Below are 20629 nucleotides of genomic sequence, written 5' to 3'. Positions count from 1 at the left end.
CTTAACACTCCCAGTATTGTTGTGTCGGGTCCATAGGTTTGAGTGACACGCCGAAGCACCTTGCCACCTCATGCTGCGATGTCCGGCGTTATGTCGTGGAGCTTCTGTTTGTGTTTTCATTCTCGTGTCGTCTGTAGTGGCTTAAAGCAGTGCACGTGGAGTACTATAGATACTATAGCGTTTTTTAAGGCCTCCAATCACTGACTCCAGCTCAAAGGTGATACCCAATTTCGTGATGCACGTGCATTTCATGTTTGGTGTGTTTTTAGGAATTCACGTCACCTCTTTGTTCACCGTTTCTTTTCTTCAAACGTTTTATCTACGGCAAACATTCCTGCACGTGGGAATTCAGCATGGATTAGTTTGTGTAGAATATTTCCCTATATATAATTCACATTTTCCAATGTTTAGTCTCTTTTTTGGAGAGCGTATTTACACATCACAGTCATATAATTAGTAGGACGATTTGTATATTATATCTGTAGCTATACACCCTTAGTAATGTTTGTGAACTGTCTGATAGCTGAGAAACACTTTACGGAGCTACAAAGGTGTGCCCTTAGATGCTTGTGACGTTGCAAGTCCGTTTCATGGGTGGCAGCCGTTGTTAGATTAGTTTAGGGTACATCCGTTTGGCAGTCTCGCGTTTGACTGAACGGTCATAGGTCGCTCAAAGCTAGGTTACCTGACGCTACCTCCTACTATGGTTGTTAGACTCAGTAGAGGAGTGTAACGAATAATACTGAGACTACGTTTACATAGACTGAATTGTAACACATTTTGAAAAGATTTATGCATATCGGAAAATGCAATTTGAACCTTGAAGTATGGTATTACGCTATATTCAGCATGGCAGCAGAATGTTAAAATCAGCTTAAAATACAAATTTCCTACAACTGAACATGTCACATCCATCTTCTGCTCAGCTTACATGATGAGTAACTGGAAAGTCAAGTCGTTAACCAATACTGTGCCATTTTACGACGGATCTCTTGATAAGAGGAAAACAACACACTTATTTTCATGAGAGTTGATCACGTGTGCACAATGGGTCTTTTTATTCCCATGCCAGTTTTGTAAATGAAATCTTAATTCCACCATGTGGTATTTGGACTGACCCTGTAACAAAATGCAGAAAGGACGTGGTCTTCCTGATCCGGTCCTCTGACAAAATGTTTCAAGAAGTACACAACTTTCTTCCCCTCAGATCTCATATATTTCCCCTTGCGTCAATACGCAGTTATATGTAATCTATATAAGAGCTCAAATTTCGTCAGTCGTCAACTGCGCACAGAATAATGACACTGTGAACTTGAACACCATGTATCATGGCATAGTAAGGCGGGCATGGCATAGTAAGGCGGGCGTGGCATAGTAAGGCGGGCGTGGCATAGTAAGGCGGGCATGGCATAGTAAGGCGGGCATGGCATAGTAAGGCGGGCGCCGGGTATCAACCAATCCTTTCTGGGCATTTTTCTTCGATTTGGTCTGAGCTTTCCCGACAGTTTGGCATTCCCTAGAAGCCATCGATGCCAAAGAAAGTGATCAATGAATCACTTTATCATCAAAACTCCGGAAATGCGCCATTATCTTTGAAGGAGGTCTGCTCTGGTACCGGGTGTGCTTATGCATAGATAGTTGCAATGATGGAGCCTTCAACGGTCATAAGTGGCCGACAACATGTCACTGCCACCGAGTTGGGATGAACCGATTGATTCATACTTTCACACCTCCTCCCGAACTCTGAGGATGATTAGGGTTGGCACCTTACATCCAATAAAGTGTGAATAAAATACTCCCGTTCAAATGCTGTGAACATATCCAAACTCACCACCCTTTTCTCCGGCGAAAGAAACACACGGTCGTGATTGTATGGTGGAAGCGTTCTTCATTGTAATGCTGCAGCATAATCTGAACATGAAACTGTCACCTGCCTCTCTCCTTCATGTGGAATAAACTTTCGGGTGTCGGTAGTGCTGAAAATACATCCAAGGAACGTTAATTAATGCATCTAGTACTTAGATGGGTTTGGGCCCAATTTATTCGGGATAGATAAAAGAGTGATAACTTGTCAAAAGAAGGATCATTAATGGACATTGCTCTTTTTCACAAGAAAATCCACTTCAACCGTTCGTCTTATGTAGAGTGATAATTCTAGCGAATGATATATGGCAAAGTGGTAATTCTAGTGAATTCTACAATTATACATGGCAGAGTGATAATTCTAGCGACTGCTATAACTATATATGGCAGAGTGATAGTTCTAATGAATTCTATAATTATACATGGCAGAGTAATAATTCTAGCGACTGCTATAACTATATATGGCAGAGTGATAATTCTAGCGACTGCTATAACTATATATGGCAGAGTGATAATTCTAGCGACTGCTATAACTATATATGGCAGAGTGATAGTTCTAATGAATTCTATAATTATACATGGCAGAGTGATAATTCTAGCGACTGCTATAACTATATATGGCAGAGTGATAATTCTAGCGACTGCTATAACTATATATGGCAGAGTGATAGTTCTAATGAATTCTATAATTATACATGGCAGAGTGATAATTCTAGCGACTGCTATAACTATATATGGCAGAGTGATAGTTCTAATGAATTCTATAATTATACATGGCAGAGTGATAATTCTAGCGACTGCTATAACTATATATGGCAGAGTGATAGTTCTAATGAATTCTATAATTATACATGGCAGAGTGATAATTCTAGCGACTGCTATAACTATATATGGCAGAGTGATAGTTCTAATGAATTCTATAATTATACATGGCAGAGTGATAATTCTAGCGACTGCTATAACTATATATGGCAGAGTGATAATTCTAGCGACTGCTATAACTATACATGGCAGAGTGATAGTTCTAGCGACTGCTATAACTATATATGGCAGAGTGATAGTTCTAATGAATTCTATAATTATACATGGCAGAGTGATAATTCTAGCGACTGCTATAACTATATATGGCAGAGTGATAATTCTAGCGACTGCTATAACTATACATGGCAGAGTGATAGTTCTAGCGACTGTTATAACTATATATGGCAGAGTGATAGTTCTAATGAATTCTATAATTATACATGGCAGAGTGATAATTCTAGCGACTGCTATAACTATATATGGCAGAGTGATAGTTCTAATGAATTCTATAATTATACATGGCAGAGTGATAATTCTAGCGACTGCTATAACTATATATGGCAGAGTGATAGTTCTAATGAATTCTATAATTATACATGGCAGAGTGATAATTCTAGCGACTGCTATAACTATATATGGCAGAGTGATAATTCTAGCGACTGCTATAACTATACATGGCAGAGTGATAGTTCTAGCGACTGCTATAACTATATATGGCAGAGTGATAGTTCTAATGAATTCTATAATTATACATGGCAGAGTGATAATTCTAGCGACTGCTATAACTATATATGGCAGAGTGATAGTTCTAATGAATTCTATAATTATACATGGCAGAGTGATAATTCTAGCGACTGCTATAACTATATATGGCAGAGTGATAGTTCTAATGAATTCTATAATTATATATGGCAGAGTGATAATTCTAGCGACTGCTATAACTATATATGGCAGAGTGATAATTCTAGCGACTGCTATAACTATACATGGCAGAGTGATAGTTCTAGCGACTGCTATAACTATATATGGCAGAGTGATAGTTCTAATGAATTCTATAATTATACATGGCAGAGTGATAATTCTAGCGACTGCTATAACTATATATGGCAGAGTGATAGTTCTAATGAATTCTATAATTATACATGGCAGAGTGATAATTCTAGCGACTGCTATAACTATATATGGCAGAGTGATAATTCTAGCGACTGCTATAACTATATATGGCAGAGTGATAGTTCTAATGAATTCTATAATTATACATGGCAGAGTGATAATTCTAGCGACTGCTATAACTATATATGGCAGAGTGATAGTTCTAATGAATTCTATAATTATACATGGCAGAGTGATAGTTCTAGCGACTGCTATAACTATATATGGCAGAGTGATAGTTCTAATGAATTCTATAATTATACATGGCTGAGTGATAATTCTAGCGACTGCTATAACTATATATGGCAGAGTGATAATTCTAGCGACTGCTATAACTATACATGGCAGAGTGATAGTTCTAATGAATTCTATAATTATACATGGCAGAGTGATAATTCTAGCGACTGCTATAACTATATATGGCAGAGTGATAATTCTAGCGACTGCTATAACTATATATGGCAGAGTGATAATTCTAGCGACTGCTATAACTATATATGGCAGAGTGATAATTCTAGCGACTGCTATAACTATATATGGCAGAGCGATAATTCTAGCGACTGCTATAACTATATATGGCAGAGTGATAATTCTAGCGACTGCTATAACTATATATGGCAGAGTGATAGTTCTAATGAATTCTATAATTATACATGGCAGAGTGATAATTCTAGCGACTGCTATAACTATATATGGCAGAGTGATAATTCTAGCGACTGCTATAACTATATATGGCAGAGTGATAGTTCTAATGAATTCTATAATTATACATGGCAGAGTGATAATTCTAGCGACTGCTATAACTATATATGGCAGAGTGATAGTTCTAATGAATTCTATAATTATACATGGCAGAGTGATAATTCTAGCGACTGCTATAACTATATATGGCAGAGTGATAATTCTAGCGACTGCTATAACTATATATGGCAGAGTGATAGTTCTAATGAATTCTATAATTATACATGGCAGAGTGATAATTCTAGCGACTGCTATAACTATATATGGCAGAGTGATAATTCTAGCGACTGCTATAACTATACATGGCAGAGTGATAGTTCTAGCGACTGCTATAACTATATATGGCAGAGTGATAGTTCTAATGAATTCTATAATTATACATGGCAGAGTGATAATTCTAGCGACTGCTATAACTATATATGGCAGAGTGATAATTCTAGCGACTGCTATAACTATACATGGCAGAGTGATAGTTCTAGCGACTGCTATAACTATATATGGCAGAGTGATAGTTCTAATGAATTCTATAATTATACATGGCAGAGTGATAATTCTAGCGACTGCTATAACTATATATGGCAGAGTGATAGTTCTAATGAATTCTATAATTATACATGGCAGAGTGATAATTCTAGCGACTGCTATAACTATATATGGCAGAGTGATAGTTCTAATGAATTCTATAATTATACATGGCAGAGTGATAATTCTAGCGACTGCTATAACTATATATGGCAGAGTGATAATTCTAGCGACTGCTATAACTATATATGGCAGAGTGATAGTTCTAATGAATTCTATAATTATACATGGCAGAGTGATAATTCTAGCGACTGCTATAACTATATATGGCAGAGTGATAGTTCTAATGAATTCTATAATTATACATGGCAGAGTGATAATTCTAGCGACTGCTATAACTATATATGGCAGAGTGATAATTCTAGCGACTGCTATAACTATATATGGCAGAGTGATAGTTCTAATGAATTCTATAATTATACATGGCAGAGTGATAATTCTAGCGACTGCTATAACTATATATGGCAGAGTGATAGTTCTAATGAATTCTATAATTATACATGGCAGAGTGATAGTTCTAGCGACTGCTATAACTATATATGGCAGAGTGATAGTTCTAATGAATTCTATAATTATACATGGCAGAGTGATAATTCTAGCGACTGCTATAACTATATATGGCAGAGTGATAGTTCTAATGAATTCTATAATTATACATGGCAGAGTGATAGTTCTAGCGACTGCTATAACTATATATGGCAGAGTGATAGTTCTAATGAATTCTATAATTATACATGGCAGAGTGATAATTCTAGCGACTGCTATAACTATATATGGCAGAGTGATAATTCTAGCGACTGCTATAACTATACATGGCAGAGTGATAGTTCTAGCGACTGCTATAACTATATATGGCAGAGTGATAGTTCTAGCGACTGCTATAACTATATATGGCAGAGTGATAGTTCTAATGAATTCTATAATTATACATGGCAGAGTGATAATTCTAGCGACTGCTATAACTATATATGGCAGAGTGATAGTTCTAATGAATTCTATAATTATACATGGCAGAGTGATAATTCTAGCGACTGCTATAACTATATATGGCAGAGTGATAGTTCTAATGAATTCTATAATTATACATGGCAGAGTGATAGTTCTAGCGACTGCTATAACTATATATGGCAGAGCGATAATTCTAGCGACTGCTATAACTATATATGGCAGAGTGATAATTCTAGCGACTGCTATAACTATATATGGCAGAGCGATAATTCTAGCGACTGCTATAACTATATATGGCAGAGTGATAGTTCTAATGAATTCTATAATTATACATGGCAGAGTGATAGTTCTAGCGACTGCTATAACTATATATGGCAGAGCGATAATTCTAGCGACTGCTATAACTATATATGGCAGAGTGATAGTTCTAATGAATTCTATAATTATACATGGCAGAGTGATAATTCTAGCGACTGCTATAACTATATATGGCAGAGTGATAGTTCTAATGAATTCTATAATTATACATGGCAGAGTGATAGTTCTAGCGACTGCTATAACTATATATGGCAGAGCGATAATTCTAGAATATGCTATATCATTTACATGATGGAATGATACCTCTAGTGATGCTATATCTTTATACAGCTTGCACGAAAGCAACAGATTTGTAATAGAGGAGACATGGTGCTCCCGATGATATTTCTCTTACCGATCATTGTCAAGATGAGCTGCAGGTTGAACAGATCCTGCCTTGTCGTTTTCACTTTCACCTATGAAAATGAACATAAATGACAGGTTTCACAAATAGTCATACATGTGCAAATAAAATGACGTTTCAAGTACATATACGATATGTGAAAATTATGGTCTGCTTTTCTGTTGTATACTCAGATATTCTTTAGTTGTCTTTTAAAAGTATTATCATCTAGAAGCATTGTGTTGCCAGATACAGCCAGTTGTTGAGTCGTGCATGTAAACACACCGATCACAAGAACTGTGATTACTGATTTACATATATAATACCAACACAGAACAGGTCATAATTTAATTGACTACACATGTAAGGTAGTTTTGTAAGGATGATATCAGCGTTTTTCAGTACAAAATCAAAATATTGAGGAGCAGTATTATGTATTATAAGAATGTTAGATTTTAGGGAATTCACTGATACACTTTTATCACTTCAACTGGAAATTCATTCCACGTTCTAATTCTGGGTGGAATGTACGATTCATGCAAAACTTTTAATAGTGAGAAATGAAGTGAAACAGAGTTACGAAGATTATAGTTACTTTTAGGTCAACGTTCCCTGGAAGATCATTACAGTCTGATAGTGGCATATTATTTGGAAAGAGTTCCTTCCGTTGAACTGCTTAGTGTAACCTCTGTCAATCTGAGGAAGAAGGAATATGGGGAACGGAAGGAACTCTTTCCAAATAATATGCCATGATCAACAAGTAATGTTGGTCTAACAAATACATTGAATGTCTGTAATGTGCCAGCAATTTATAAGTCTTTGATTTGATCAGGAGATATTCATAGCTATCGTAAATATGCTTGTTAGTTTTTTCCAAACCTCTTAATAAATCATCACAAATTCAAACACTGTGCGGTTATACTTTCAGTTCTAGACATAACAAAATATTCTGCCGCATTTATTTTTTGTTTTTGTTTGTACGTTCAAGGATGTAGAGAGATAGCTATATAAAAAGAACAACAATTATATGACAGTTACATTTGCCATCACGGATAAAAAATCTGTTCATGAATAGTATAGTGCCATTTATCTTAAATCTTTATCTGTAATCAAATACTTTCTTTAGTAAGAAATGAATAATTCATTTTAAAATAACTGTAATATTCTCTGATATTAGTACGTTTTAGCATAGACCCAGTTTATATACTTCTTCCCGTACTTCGGCTTCCTCTACACAAATATGCATTTACACATGACAATGTTACGATCATATATGTCTTTTTACTGATAATCATTTTGTTTCCATTCAGTCCACCCAAACGTCTACCCCAGGCATCACAAACACAAAATGTAAACCATTGCTGTTTTTACTTGAGAGGTCAGTCAACATGTCGCAATGACAGGCAAATGTACACCCACTCCAACCTAGACTAACTAATCTCTGAAATTAACGTATTCTACAGAAAAAAGTTCAGAGTGAAAAAAATGGTAATGAAATTATAGCCATGAGAATGACAAATTGTAAAAAAAAAAACACTGAAAAGATGATCGTCATTTTCACCTCGCTTGACAATGGTAGCCATTTCAATTAGTGATTTCGTAGCATTTTGACATGGAACCAAAAACACGCAAATCTGCGGATTCGCGGAAAATTCTCATGTCTGCTTAAAAGGAGAGCTGATGGTGTGGAAATCTAGACCTGCCATATCTTCTAGACTTGCGTGGGCTTTCTTGGATATAATTGCTTTAGGTCTGTATGACATACTAACCCCTACACAGCCTCCCCATTACCTCTAGGTAGCTGCTTTATTGAAAACTGGTTCTTATTATCTACATTACCTTCAGAAACGTACATTTAAAAGAAATTATTATTCCCCCACAGATAGTTTAGCGTGTGATGGTGTGAGCAATGGCTGAGGCTGACATCTCTTACAATAACTGCCAAAGATCAGTGGCATCTGTTTATACACTGTTTCTTAAAAGCGAACTTGTATCCCCTATTATTCCATTTCAAAGCGTAATTATAATAATAACATACTGTGGAGATAGTAAACGTATTAGGTCTGGCTCAGGTCGTTCTCCCAGGTCAAGTTACCGAATGTCTAGACGTGCATAAGTCTCCAAGGTAATAATTAGTAGTTTAAAAGCTAAATTCTTAAAAATAGTAAATAACTGACTGGGGTTATCTAGAATTACTGTGCACCCATGGCGCAGCATGCAGTACAGCCTTGGAACAAGGCTACCCAGTGCCGTGTATATAAATTACTGAAAATGTGTCTATAACAGCGCTTTGTTAATGTACAAAAACTCAATACAAGCGGCTGTGGGTTGAGAGTGCGGAACATGTATTTTGGGGGTTGGTATGAAACAGTCTGAAAGGACATGAGGAAACTGCAAATATTCAAATTACTCTTCAAGTCTGTAAAACAGACCTAGTTGAATACCTCTGAAAGAGATCTCAAGTTAGAATGTTACACAATATGAATACAAGTATACAATGAGCAAAAAGACATACTGTAGGTATCTACCTACCTTAGAACAGGGCTATAAATGTATCCATCCTACAGAACTACAAGACAGGGTGTTGATGAAATTAACCTGTCCCAATGAAGTTAATCAGTGAAACAATAGAAATGACTATGAGCTGGAGCAAGGAATGCTGTAAGCATGCAGTGTGACAATTAGTGGAGGTGAGGCAGAGACCTACAAGACTCACTATGCAGAGCTATGGAATGAGACTAAAGTAAAGAACAAAACATGACTAAGATTCAATCATTCCACTTTTTTTGTTAAAAGTAATAAGTAATTAAAAGGAAATTCTGTCATCCACCTTCTAACCATTATCTAACTAATCATTATTTCCCAATTATAGGCTCGAGACCCCAGCACACTCCATACATCATGCATCCCATTAAATGTATCAGATATCTTTTATTTCATTGTAGATATCACTAACTGAAAGGATTACAGATATCTATAATCGAAGTAACATCTCCTATTGAATTGAAGATACCTCTGATTGAATTAAAGATATGTGTAATTCATTTGTGGATGTGTATAAGTTGTTTAAGGATATCGAGAATTGAATTCAAACTATTAATTTTAATACAATTATTTCCTCTTTTTGATTACATTTCCATCCGTTTTATAGCAATAATACATATACGTAATATGTATGTGCATATAGATGTACACGGGATTGTGTCTAATTTAAATTTACTGACTCAACCTTGGGTGTCATACATGTACGCAGGGTTGTGATTCATGTAAATATCATACATAAGACATTCACCAGCTTGCTGAAAAGTATGTGTAGAAGATAGCACCACAGATGTGCACAGGACTGTAATTTGTGTCAATGACATTACACATGATTACTGCAAGCATATGTAGCGAAATTCATATAGAGACGACCAAAGGCGTTGTAAATGTTTACAAGAATACATACATATCTATCTCCAGATATATATATTGGTGTAAAGCGTTGAAATTTTATTTGATTTTCCTAATAGTACATCTTTAAAGCACATATTTTTTATAAGAACTATATTCTTATATCTTCTCTGCGTAATATGAGGATTATTATGCATACCCTCAAATCCCAATAATACATTCTCTTCATTCGATGTTTCCTCCAAATTATTATGCAAGCCATTTTGAAAGTTTTCTCCACATGATTTTTTTAAAATATTGACAGCTATAAAACATGTACAATGGTTTCAAGTGAATCATTACATAAAGAACATGCTGCGGATTCAACTAGTCTCATCTGAAATAGCAAGTTATTGGTACTCAGTATATTATGAATGATTTTAAACTGAGACCATCTTGGTTCACCATCTGAGACCATCTACTTAGTGTACATAGATTTGCCATAAGATGAATATTCTTCCACTCTGTATCAGTATACTCTTTTTGAAAATGATCTTATCATTTCAACAGTGTGTTATTGCTTCTTACTGACATGTTATAAAACAGAATGGGTCTAGAACTGGGTTGGTGTTGTATAAAACGGATGACACTGATTTCTTGACTCCCTCATAAGTCAGAAAGTCTGTTTTAAAATTATATCGTTTTAGAGTTTTTTTTCCATCATCATCAATCATATCTCTAAAATAGGTTACACCCTTTTTATGCCATTGCTGTAGATAAATAGGTTCGTTCCCAATTCTAATAACACTGATACGCCAAATGGATTTTGACATGATCTCTTCACAGCTTCTGTTTTCAACATTGTCTCACCTGTATGTTGACCACGAGGAGAGTACGTCATTTCAGAACCTATCATGATTGTGGGGAGTAACGTTCTCTGTAATGTAAATGGAATCTGCTAAATAAATTACATATAAACCTATAATATATTCTGAGGCCAGTTTTGTCCAGATAGCACTGCAAAAGATTAATCTCCTAATTCAACTCAGTTCTTGTGTTGCAATATCTGTTTTTACACCAGGAACACTAATGTCATCATATTTCGGTGATAGCTGCATAATATTTCTTTGGATGTTATCAATTTTACCTCTCCAAACGAATGGGTAGCACGTCTTTTGAAAATCTTCGACTGTTTCTAAGGAGGGGTTGGGGATACTACTAGACAAATGGTTAAGTTTTGGAAGTAGAAGTGACTTCAATGCAACATATCTGCCCAACGATGTTAGCGTTCTTTTCATTCACATTGTCATTACTTTACTTTCTCAGTTTCCTCAAAATGTTTTTGTATAATTCAATTTTGTCATATTATCTAAGTCAGCACCAATGTCTACACCAAGTAATCGAAACTGAGTCTGTCACCTGTCCATTTTCCACTCTTTATAAAGCTTGTACCTTGTTCTCTTTTTTACCCAGTCCCAGTTAGTTTATTTTTTCAATATTAACAGTAAGTCCAGAAACTCTTGCAAAACTAGATGAAGTATACAATGTTGCGTAGAAGCTTTTTCTCTGATCCATCTAAAGTTAGAGTAGTATAATTTTGCAACTTGGGCGAGAAGAGATAGTATTTTTTCCATTTGTATATCATGTATATTCCCATCACTTCTAATCATATTTGCTAGTATTTCTGCACACAGTATAAATATATATGTTGATATTGGATTGCCTTGGCGACAACCTCTTGAAACTTTGAAAATGGGCTTGCATGTCCATTTACTGAAACACATGATTCAATATCTACTAGTATCTTCACCCATTTCTTATAATCAGGTCCGAAGATGAACAAATCTAAGACATTTTGCATGAATTTTTTTCTACCGGGTCCAAGGCTGTCTCGATGCTGATAAGTAGTAATAAGCCTGGTTTCTGTGTGATCCGTTACATCATAGGTCATCCTAGTTATCTCTCCGATATAGCTACAAATCCCTTTTGGTCCTCATGTACTATCAAAGGTAGTACGGGCTTTATTGCTGCAAATGCTAATTTGTATGAAGTACTAAGAAGAGGGAGATTGGACGCGAATTTTTCACACATAATTAGGTTTATTGTCTTTTGGATACATGTTGTCAGTCCTTATCTTTGTCTTGTTGAAAAGGAGCCATTATAAAATGCATGGTTTAATGCATTTATAAGGTTTTATGCAGATCAAAGCAAAGAAACCTTAAGGAAATCTCCAGTAAATCCACAAGGGCCCAGACTTTTGTCGTTGTCCATGTATTTTAGAGCCTTAACTACTTCATCGTAACTCAGTTTACCTTCAAGAGATTCTAAAGTTATATCATCCAGCCTTGGAATTGGTATCTCTGCATAAAGGTTTTCTAAACCGATTTATGTGCAGTCTTCACTTGTATATTTAATTTTTAATAATACGTTTTAACATCTTGGATAACAACTTCTTGTGTATTCAACACAATTCCATCTCTATTTTCAAGTTTTGATATGGATTTATTAAGAATATTTCTGGATTCTAATATAGGAGCATTCAGTCTTAATTCTATTCATATTTAGAGACATCACCAAGTGTGTTCTTGATATCTCAGTATTCTTTATTTTGTTTTATTTATTTATTTATTTATTTATTTATTTATTTATTTATTTATTTATTTATTTATTTATTTATTTATTTATTTATTTATTTATTTATGTGGGGGATTTGTGAAATATGCGAGATATATTCAATTAATTAGAGATAATTTTAAGACATTTTAATACTTTTCAATAAAATACTAATGATAAACAATTGCATATATCTTCATTTTCTTAATAAGTGTTAAAACGGCTTGCCATACCCGAGTACACCTTTGAGCAGCCGGTCACCAACCAGGTATTAACGGGAAAGACCTTCTGGCACAGTTTAAATTCAGCTCGTTTCAGTGGGTTCGTGCCGGTGATATTCAGTGTTTTGCATCCCAACCCACCCGCCCTGTCGATGACATCCAGTGTATTTCATCCCAACCCAGCCTCCCTGTAGATGTATTGTATAAATTTACAGCCCTGTACAACTCTTTGGTACAGCCTATCCTCACAAATGGAGCGGGTATTGGTGGCTTTATGAACACAGAATTACCAATGCGGTTCAGAACCGAGCCTGTCGCTTTTTCCTTGGAGTCAGTCGTAAATCGTCTAATATCGCCACCAGAGGCGATATGGGTTTGCCCTCGATCGTGCGTTACGAAATTACGTCTTAAAGTTCATAAGATTGTGGATGAGCGTATGTCATATGCCATATATGAGTCTAGACTCCCGGACAAAGTGCATAAGTGGTCACTAAACCGGAAGAGATCCCGGGAACATAGATCTAAAAAATTGAGCCAATCGTTATGTCTGGAACAATACCTGTATTTACACTAAAATGCAAGTTCAGTTATAGGCCAGAAACAGAATATCTTGGATAAACAGAGAAGATGTATTGATTTGTGGAACGATAAATCTAATGAAACAAATGGGAGCAAGCATGGGACATACCGCCTGTTTAAGAGGTATTATTGCCCTGAACCTGAACCAATACGATATGTCAAGACACCAGCGCAAGTCCTTCATACGACTGACAGCCTGCAGTCTCCTCTGTGCACTGAGACTGGTACATATGCTAAGCCGCCTATCCCACTACATGACATAGTCTGTCTACTCTGTCCTCTGTATATCGAGGATGAGGCCCATCATCACGTGCCCTATCTTCTCGGATATCGTGCATTGCGTTTTTAAACTGGCACTGAATATAGACAGAACGTTTATGCAGAAAACCCCATAAGTAAAATATACATATGTAATGCCAAATCCTCAATGCCAACTTCTACCTTTATAGTATTTTAATATGCATTTATCCATTTATGTGTTTTATGTGTTTTAGTTGGGGTGTGCGTGTGCGTGTGCGTGTGCGTGTGCGTGTGCGTGTGCGTGTGCGTGTGTGCCTGTGTGTGTGTGTGTCGGGGGGGAAGGTGTGCGCACGCACGCGTGTGAGTGAAAGGGTGAAAGGACAAAAAGCAGAGTGGATGCAGTGTGTAGTGAATTGTATGTGTGTATATGAATGTGTTTATACATATACACACAAGCGTGTGCGTGTGTGTTATTGTAATGGTGTGTAGTATTTGCAAGTCTGTTTGTCTGTATGTAAGTCTGAGAGTTTTATAGTGTTTGGATACATATGTGTCTACGTAGGTGCGCGTGAGTACGTTATATTGTGTACATTTTTGAGCGAGCATGTGAGCGTAATAACGTAAGCCATGGCGCGAATGCATGATCGAGTAAGAGGGTGGAGGAGTGCATAATTGCGTGACAGAGTGTGGGTGTGCGTGCTTGCGCAAATATGGTTGACAAGTCTGGTTGCGAGTGAATTTTTAAGACTTGTGTGAACAAAATATGTTGTTAATCTGGAATGTATGTAATGATGTGTTTCATTTGTATCCTTTTAAATTATTGTACTACTGTCATAATACTTGTGGTTTTAGTGTCTCTAGGCCAATGGCAGGGTGCTTTTCATGTTTAACTAACTAACTAACTAACTAACTAACTAACTAACTAACTAACAGTATTGTACTGGGCACAACACCTGTCTGATCTGTGTCAGCTTGATATTGGATTCACCACACTTAAACCTGTCTTGGATGTGTGAGCTTGATACTGGGTTCACCACACACAAACCTGTCTGGGCTGTGTGAGCTTGATACTGGGTTCAACATACACAAACCTGTCTGGACTGTGTGAGCTTGATACTGGATACAACATACATAAACCTGTCTGGGCTGTGTGAGCCTGATACTGGGTACAACATACATAAACCTGTCTAGGCTGTGTGAGCTTGATATTGGGTACAACGCACATAAACCTGTCTGGGCTGTGTGAGCTTGATACTGAGTTCAACATACATAAACCTGTCTGGGCCGTGTGAGCTTGATACTGGATACAAAACACAAAAACTTGTCTTGGCTGTGTGAGCTTGATGCTGGGTACAACACACACAAAACCTGTCTGGGCTGTGTGAGCTTGATGCTGGGTACAACGCACATAAACCTGTCTGGACTGTGTGAACGTGATACTAGGTTCAACATACACAAACCTGTATGATCTGCGTGAGCTTGATACTGGGTACAACGCACACAAAACCTGTCTGGGCTGTGTGAGCTTGATACTGGGTACAACACATTTAAACCTGCCTGGGCTGTCTGAGCTTGATATTGGATTCACCACACATAAATCTGTCTGGACTATGTGAACGTGATACTGGGCACAGCACACATAAACCTGTCTGGGCTGTGTGAGCTTGATACTGGGTATAACACACGTAAACCTGTTTTTGCTGTGTTAGCTTGATATTGGATTCACCACACATAAACCTGTCTAAGCTGTGTGAACTTGATATTGGTACAACGCACATAAACCTGTCTGGGCTGTGTGAGCTTGATACTGGGTACAACACATATAAACCTGTCTGGGCTGTGTGAACTTGATATTGGTACAACGCACATAAACCTGTTTTGGCTGTGTGAGCTTGATACTGTGTACGACACATATAAACCTGTCTGGGCTGTGTGAGCTTGATACTGGATACAACACATATAAACCTGTCTGGGCTGTGTGAACTTGATATTGGTACAACGCACATAAACCTGTTTTGGCTGTGTGAGCTTGATACTGTGTACGACACATATAAACCTGTTTGGGCTATGTGAGCTTGATACTGGGTACAACACATATAAACCTGTCTGGGCTGTGTGAGCTTGATACTGGGTACAACACATATAAACCTGTCTGGGCTGTGTGAGCTTGATACTGGGTACAACACATATAAACCTGTCTGGGCTGTGTGAACTTGATATTGGTACAACGCACATAAACCTGTTTTGGCTGTGTGAGCTTGATACTGTGTACGACACATATAAACCTGTTTGGGCTATGTGAGCTTGATACTGGGTACAACACATATAAACCTGTCTGGGCTGTGTGAGCTTGATACTGGGTACAACACATATAAACCTGTCTGGGCTGTGTGAGCTTGATACTGGGTACAACACATATAAACCTGTCTGGGCTGTGTGAACTTGATATTGGTACAACGCACATAAACCTGTTTGGGCTATGTGAGCTTGATACTGGGTACAACACATATAAACCTGTCTGGGCTGTGTGAGCTTGATACTGGGTACAACACATATAAACCTGTCTGGGCTGTGTGAGCTTGATACTGGGTACAACACATATAAACCTGTCTGGGCTGTGTGAGCTTGATATTGGTACAACGCACATAAACCTGTTTTGGCTGTGTGAGCTTGATACTGTGTACGACACATATAAACCTGTTTGGGCTATGTGAGCTTGATACTGGGTACAACACATATAAACCTGTCTGGGCTGTGTGAGCTTGATACTGTGTACGACACATATAAACCTGTTTGGGCTATGTGAGCTTGATACTGGGTACAACACATATAAACCTGTCTGGGCTGTGTGAACTTGATATTGGTACAACGCACATAAACCTGTTTTGGCTGTGTGAGCTTGATACTGTGTACGACACATATAAACCTGTTTGGGCTATGTGAGCTTGATACTGGGTACAACACATATAAACCTGTCTGGGCTGTGTGAACTTGATATTGGTACAACGCACATAAACCTGTTTGGGCTGTGTGAGCTTGATACTGTGTACGACACATATAAACCTGTTTGGGCTATGTGAGCTTGATACTGGGTACAACACATATAAACCTGTCTGGGCTGTGTGAACTTGATATTGGTACAACGCACATAAACCTGTTTTGGCTGTGTGAGCTTGATACTGTGTACGACACATATAAACCTGTCTGGGCTGTGTGAGCTTGATACTGGGTACAACACATATAAACCTGTCTGGGCTGTGTGAGCTTGATATTGGTACAACACATATAAACCTGTTTGGGCTATGTGAGCTTGATACTGTGTACGACACATATAAACCTGTCTGGGCTGTGTGAGCTTGATACTGGGTACAACACATATAAACCTGTCTGGGCTGTGTGAACTTGATATTGGTACAACGCACATAAACCTGTTTTGGCTGTGTGAGCTTGATACTGTGTACGACACATATAAACCTGTTTGGGCTATGTGAGCTTGATACTGGGTTCAACATACATAAACCTGTCTGGGCTGTGTGAGCTTGATACTGGGTACAATACACTTAAGCCTAACCGAGCACTGTATGCGCGGCCATGAACTATATGACACATACATTGCCTTGATTCGGCGATAGCATATCATCTTAGTCATCTGAATGTACTCAGCAGAGACGTGTGTTTCGATAACACCGATAACAAACAGAAAGGATATAGAGACTCCAGAAGCAATACCTGTATAGCCACGGCAGCAAATGCTACAGTTGGTGATTGATCTCTCCAAGTTCCACAGAAATAGAACAGGTGGCCCTGTGATCACTCATTACTGCAGCCTGGGGGCGGAACTAAATGTAGCTACAAGAGGGAATTAGTGAATAGAATATCTGTGAATTAGCAGTGTATCCTATAGCTTTTGCGGTGTTTTTGAATGTACAGTGCGTAACTATCAGTAAGCCCTGAATGTCTTAATGTCAGGTTTGCGGCTGCCAAGCCTAATGCTGTCTGGGCGGTGTTAGTTTAACGTGATTACTGCCACAGAACACATTCGGGATTGCATTGAAAAACCTGTCCACACGCTGGACACGACGTCAAAGTGGACCACCGACTAGTTCATCGGCCAGTTGAATGCCAACAAGGTCGACATCAATGGTCATGATCCTAATGGTAGTGATTGTGATGAACATGACGATGGAGCGTTTCTCTTTTGTAGAGACTGATATGCAGTTGGTTATGGCAGCTCTGTTGCACAGCTGCTCAAACTGGCTGAAATATCGAGCTCTTTTTGGACGCACGAAACTGACAGCCACAGAACCAAGTAGCTAGGGTCTGATGATGTCAGGTAACCAGGTTCTAATGACGACGGTATGTACACAGAACCACTAACGCCTCTGAAAGCACTGTAGTTATATTGGTGTCAGTATTCAGAGCAACTGAAAACACACACACACATAAAGCTTGATTGAGCAAAAACTGTTTATTCATATGAAGCCGATGATATGATACAACTGACCCCACCCCAAAGCTAGTCGCATTAATCAGATCAAAGAGGGCATCATTAAAGTACTTGTATATTTAAAGGGGAAATCTCCTGTATTCCCTACGCAACGGCCGTTCAATGTAATTCGCTGTATTTCACAAGGTATCGTCTAATGTCTATGACATGGTACAAAGCCTTTAGAGGATTACACTACGCAGCCTTAATTAATGAGATGTATGGCGAGAGAGCGCAGTACCGTTGTCCCGTTATCGAAAACATCCCCACGTATGGTGCACAGGCGATAAAGCTATTCATTATTCATCTTGCAACCATCGTTGTTGTAGGTTTCATGAACACTTCATCCTAAGTTTGACTGATTTCACTTACACACGCAAAGGTCGCTCTCAAACAATGTACACATCGAACACACTGGGCAGGTCTGACTTAAAAACAGAGCCGTGTTTACTATTGATCAAACAGATGAAATAAACATGCCTCGGGGTAGTACAGCACACACAGTCATGTCACAGAGAGGTTGTGATCTCTGTGCACACGTTTGCCAATGCTCCACTTCACGTACAGATTATGTACGAGAGGGAACTTTCGGGGACTACTGTGGTGATGGTGAAGTATTCACGGTGGAGTACAACATATGACATGGACTGTTAACATGACAGTCACTTCAATAAACACCGCGATGGTGATCCAAAATACGTTATGTCTACTAGGTATTTTCTATGAGTAATTTGATGTATGCCTAAACATGCACACAATTTCAAGATCCAGAGAGCTTGTACAACGATTACAACATTTCATGCTGACCATGTGTCCCATTCAGAGGCGTATCCATAACATCTGTGTGGCTGAGACAGGTCTGTGTGGCTGATACAGGTTTAAGTGCATGATACATGTCTGTGTGGGTGATACAAATGATGCGGGTCTGTGTGGGTGAGTAGATGATACAGCATATGTGTTTGATACAGGTCTGTGTGTGTGATACAAGCGATACGAGTCTATGTGGGTGATGCCAATCTGTACGGCTGAATCAGCTCTACGTGGCTCCACGGATGAGCATGGTTGATTAGCTTTGACCTCTTTGCTCTTTGTTCTGATGACGACGGCATGTACCCAGTGTCTGATGATGTATACAAGTAGCTAGGGTCTGATGATGGCAGGTAACCAGGTTCTAATGACGACGGCATGTACCCTATGTCTGGTGATGAATACAAGTAGCTAGGGTCTGATGACGACGGCATGTACCCAGTGTCTGATGATGAATACAAGTAGCTAGGGTCTGATGATGGCAGGTAACCAGGTTCTGATGACGACGGTATGTACCCAGTGTCTGATGATAAATACAGGTAGCCAGGGCCTGATGCTGAAGACGGAATCCGATCATTGATGATCAAATCATCTATTGTGAATATTGTCACAAATAGAGTGATCCTTGTGAACACTTCAAGATTTTCATGTCAAATGAGCAGGCAATACAGAGAATGGCCAAGGCAAATTATTAGTAACAGTAAAGACGAAATAACAGTGTTCTGAACCTTAGTGATTAATTCACTCGGGACCTATTGACCCAATGATTGGCAATAGGAAATTGTGTGCGATGTGTTGGCGTAGATTAACAGATAAGGTTCTGTGTCATTTAAGAGATACGTATAATATTATTTCATTGATAACAGTCCGATTTGTATGTCAGTGAGAGCATGTAGCATACTTTCTTACTGACTGCCCGCCCACATGTTGTACATTGTCGTACTGAAACGCTTTCGAGAAGCCTTGAATTGTATCACAAGAGTGTTGATTCCGTTTCTTGTATCATAAGTACCGTGATATAAGAATGTGTCTATCTAGATGGATATAAACTATGTGCAAATGTACAGCAGCAGTGTATGAGCAGGTGTGTGAAGACCCCGTAAAATACCCGTCTAGCATTAGCATTGTGGCGCAGAGGGAGCTGCTGTCGAAGCGTTTGTTGCTAGGTGTGGTCTGAACTACGGTAACATATCAACACATTGGTAATCTGGAATCAATGACAGTCATTTTAGTAAACCGTACTTTTAAAATGAATAGCGGGGAATTTTCTGAGGAGTGTCTTCCTATGAGGTAGTGGTACTGTAGTGAATCAGCACATGTCTTTGTGGAGGAGGACTCTGCTGCCTTGAGCACCCAAAGAAGAGAGAAGACACCAAACCCTCTGCACTGGGTTAGGTTCAAAATATCCAAGTGGAAGGTGTAAAACATTGAATTGACAGTAAATAGATAGTGAAGTGGGGATTAGTGAATCGATGTCTTCATGCCCCATCCATTTCTGATACAGCACCATGCTACAATAACCAT

General features: G+C 38.2%; 1 pseudogene; it reads right to left on the bottom strand.

Annotated features, from left to right (window-relative positions):
* Window positions 1–950: 950 nt before the first annotated feature.
* LOC137298582 (uncharacterized) lies at window positions 951–1587 on the bottom strand (annotated as a pseudogene).
* Between the last annotated feature and the right edge of the window lie 19042 nt (window positions 1588–20629).

The sequence above is a fragment of the Haliotis asinina genome, chromosome 10 (assembly GCF_037392515.1).
Source record: "Haliotis asinina isolate JCU_RB_2024 chromosome 10, JCU_Hal_asi_v2, whole genome shotgun sequence".
Classification (NCBI taxonomy): domain Eukaryota; kingdom Metazoa; phylum Mollusca; class Gastropoda; order Lepetellida; family Haliotidae; genus Haliotis; species Haliotis asinina.
Note: the sequence above shows the minus strand (reverse complement) of the source record. Positions and strands in the feature narration are given on the sequence as shown.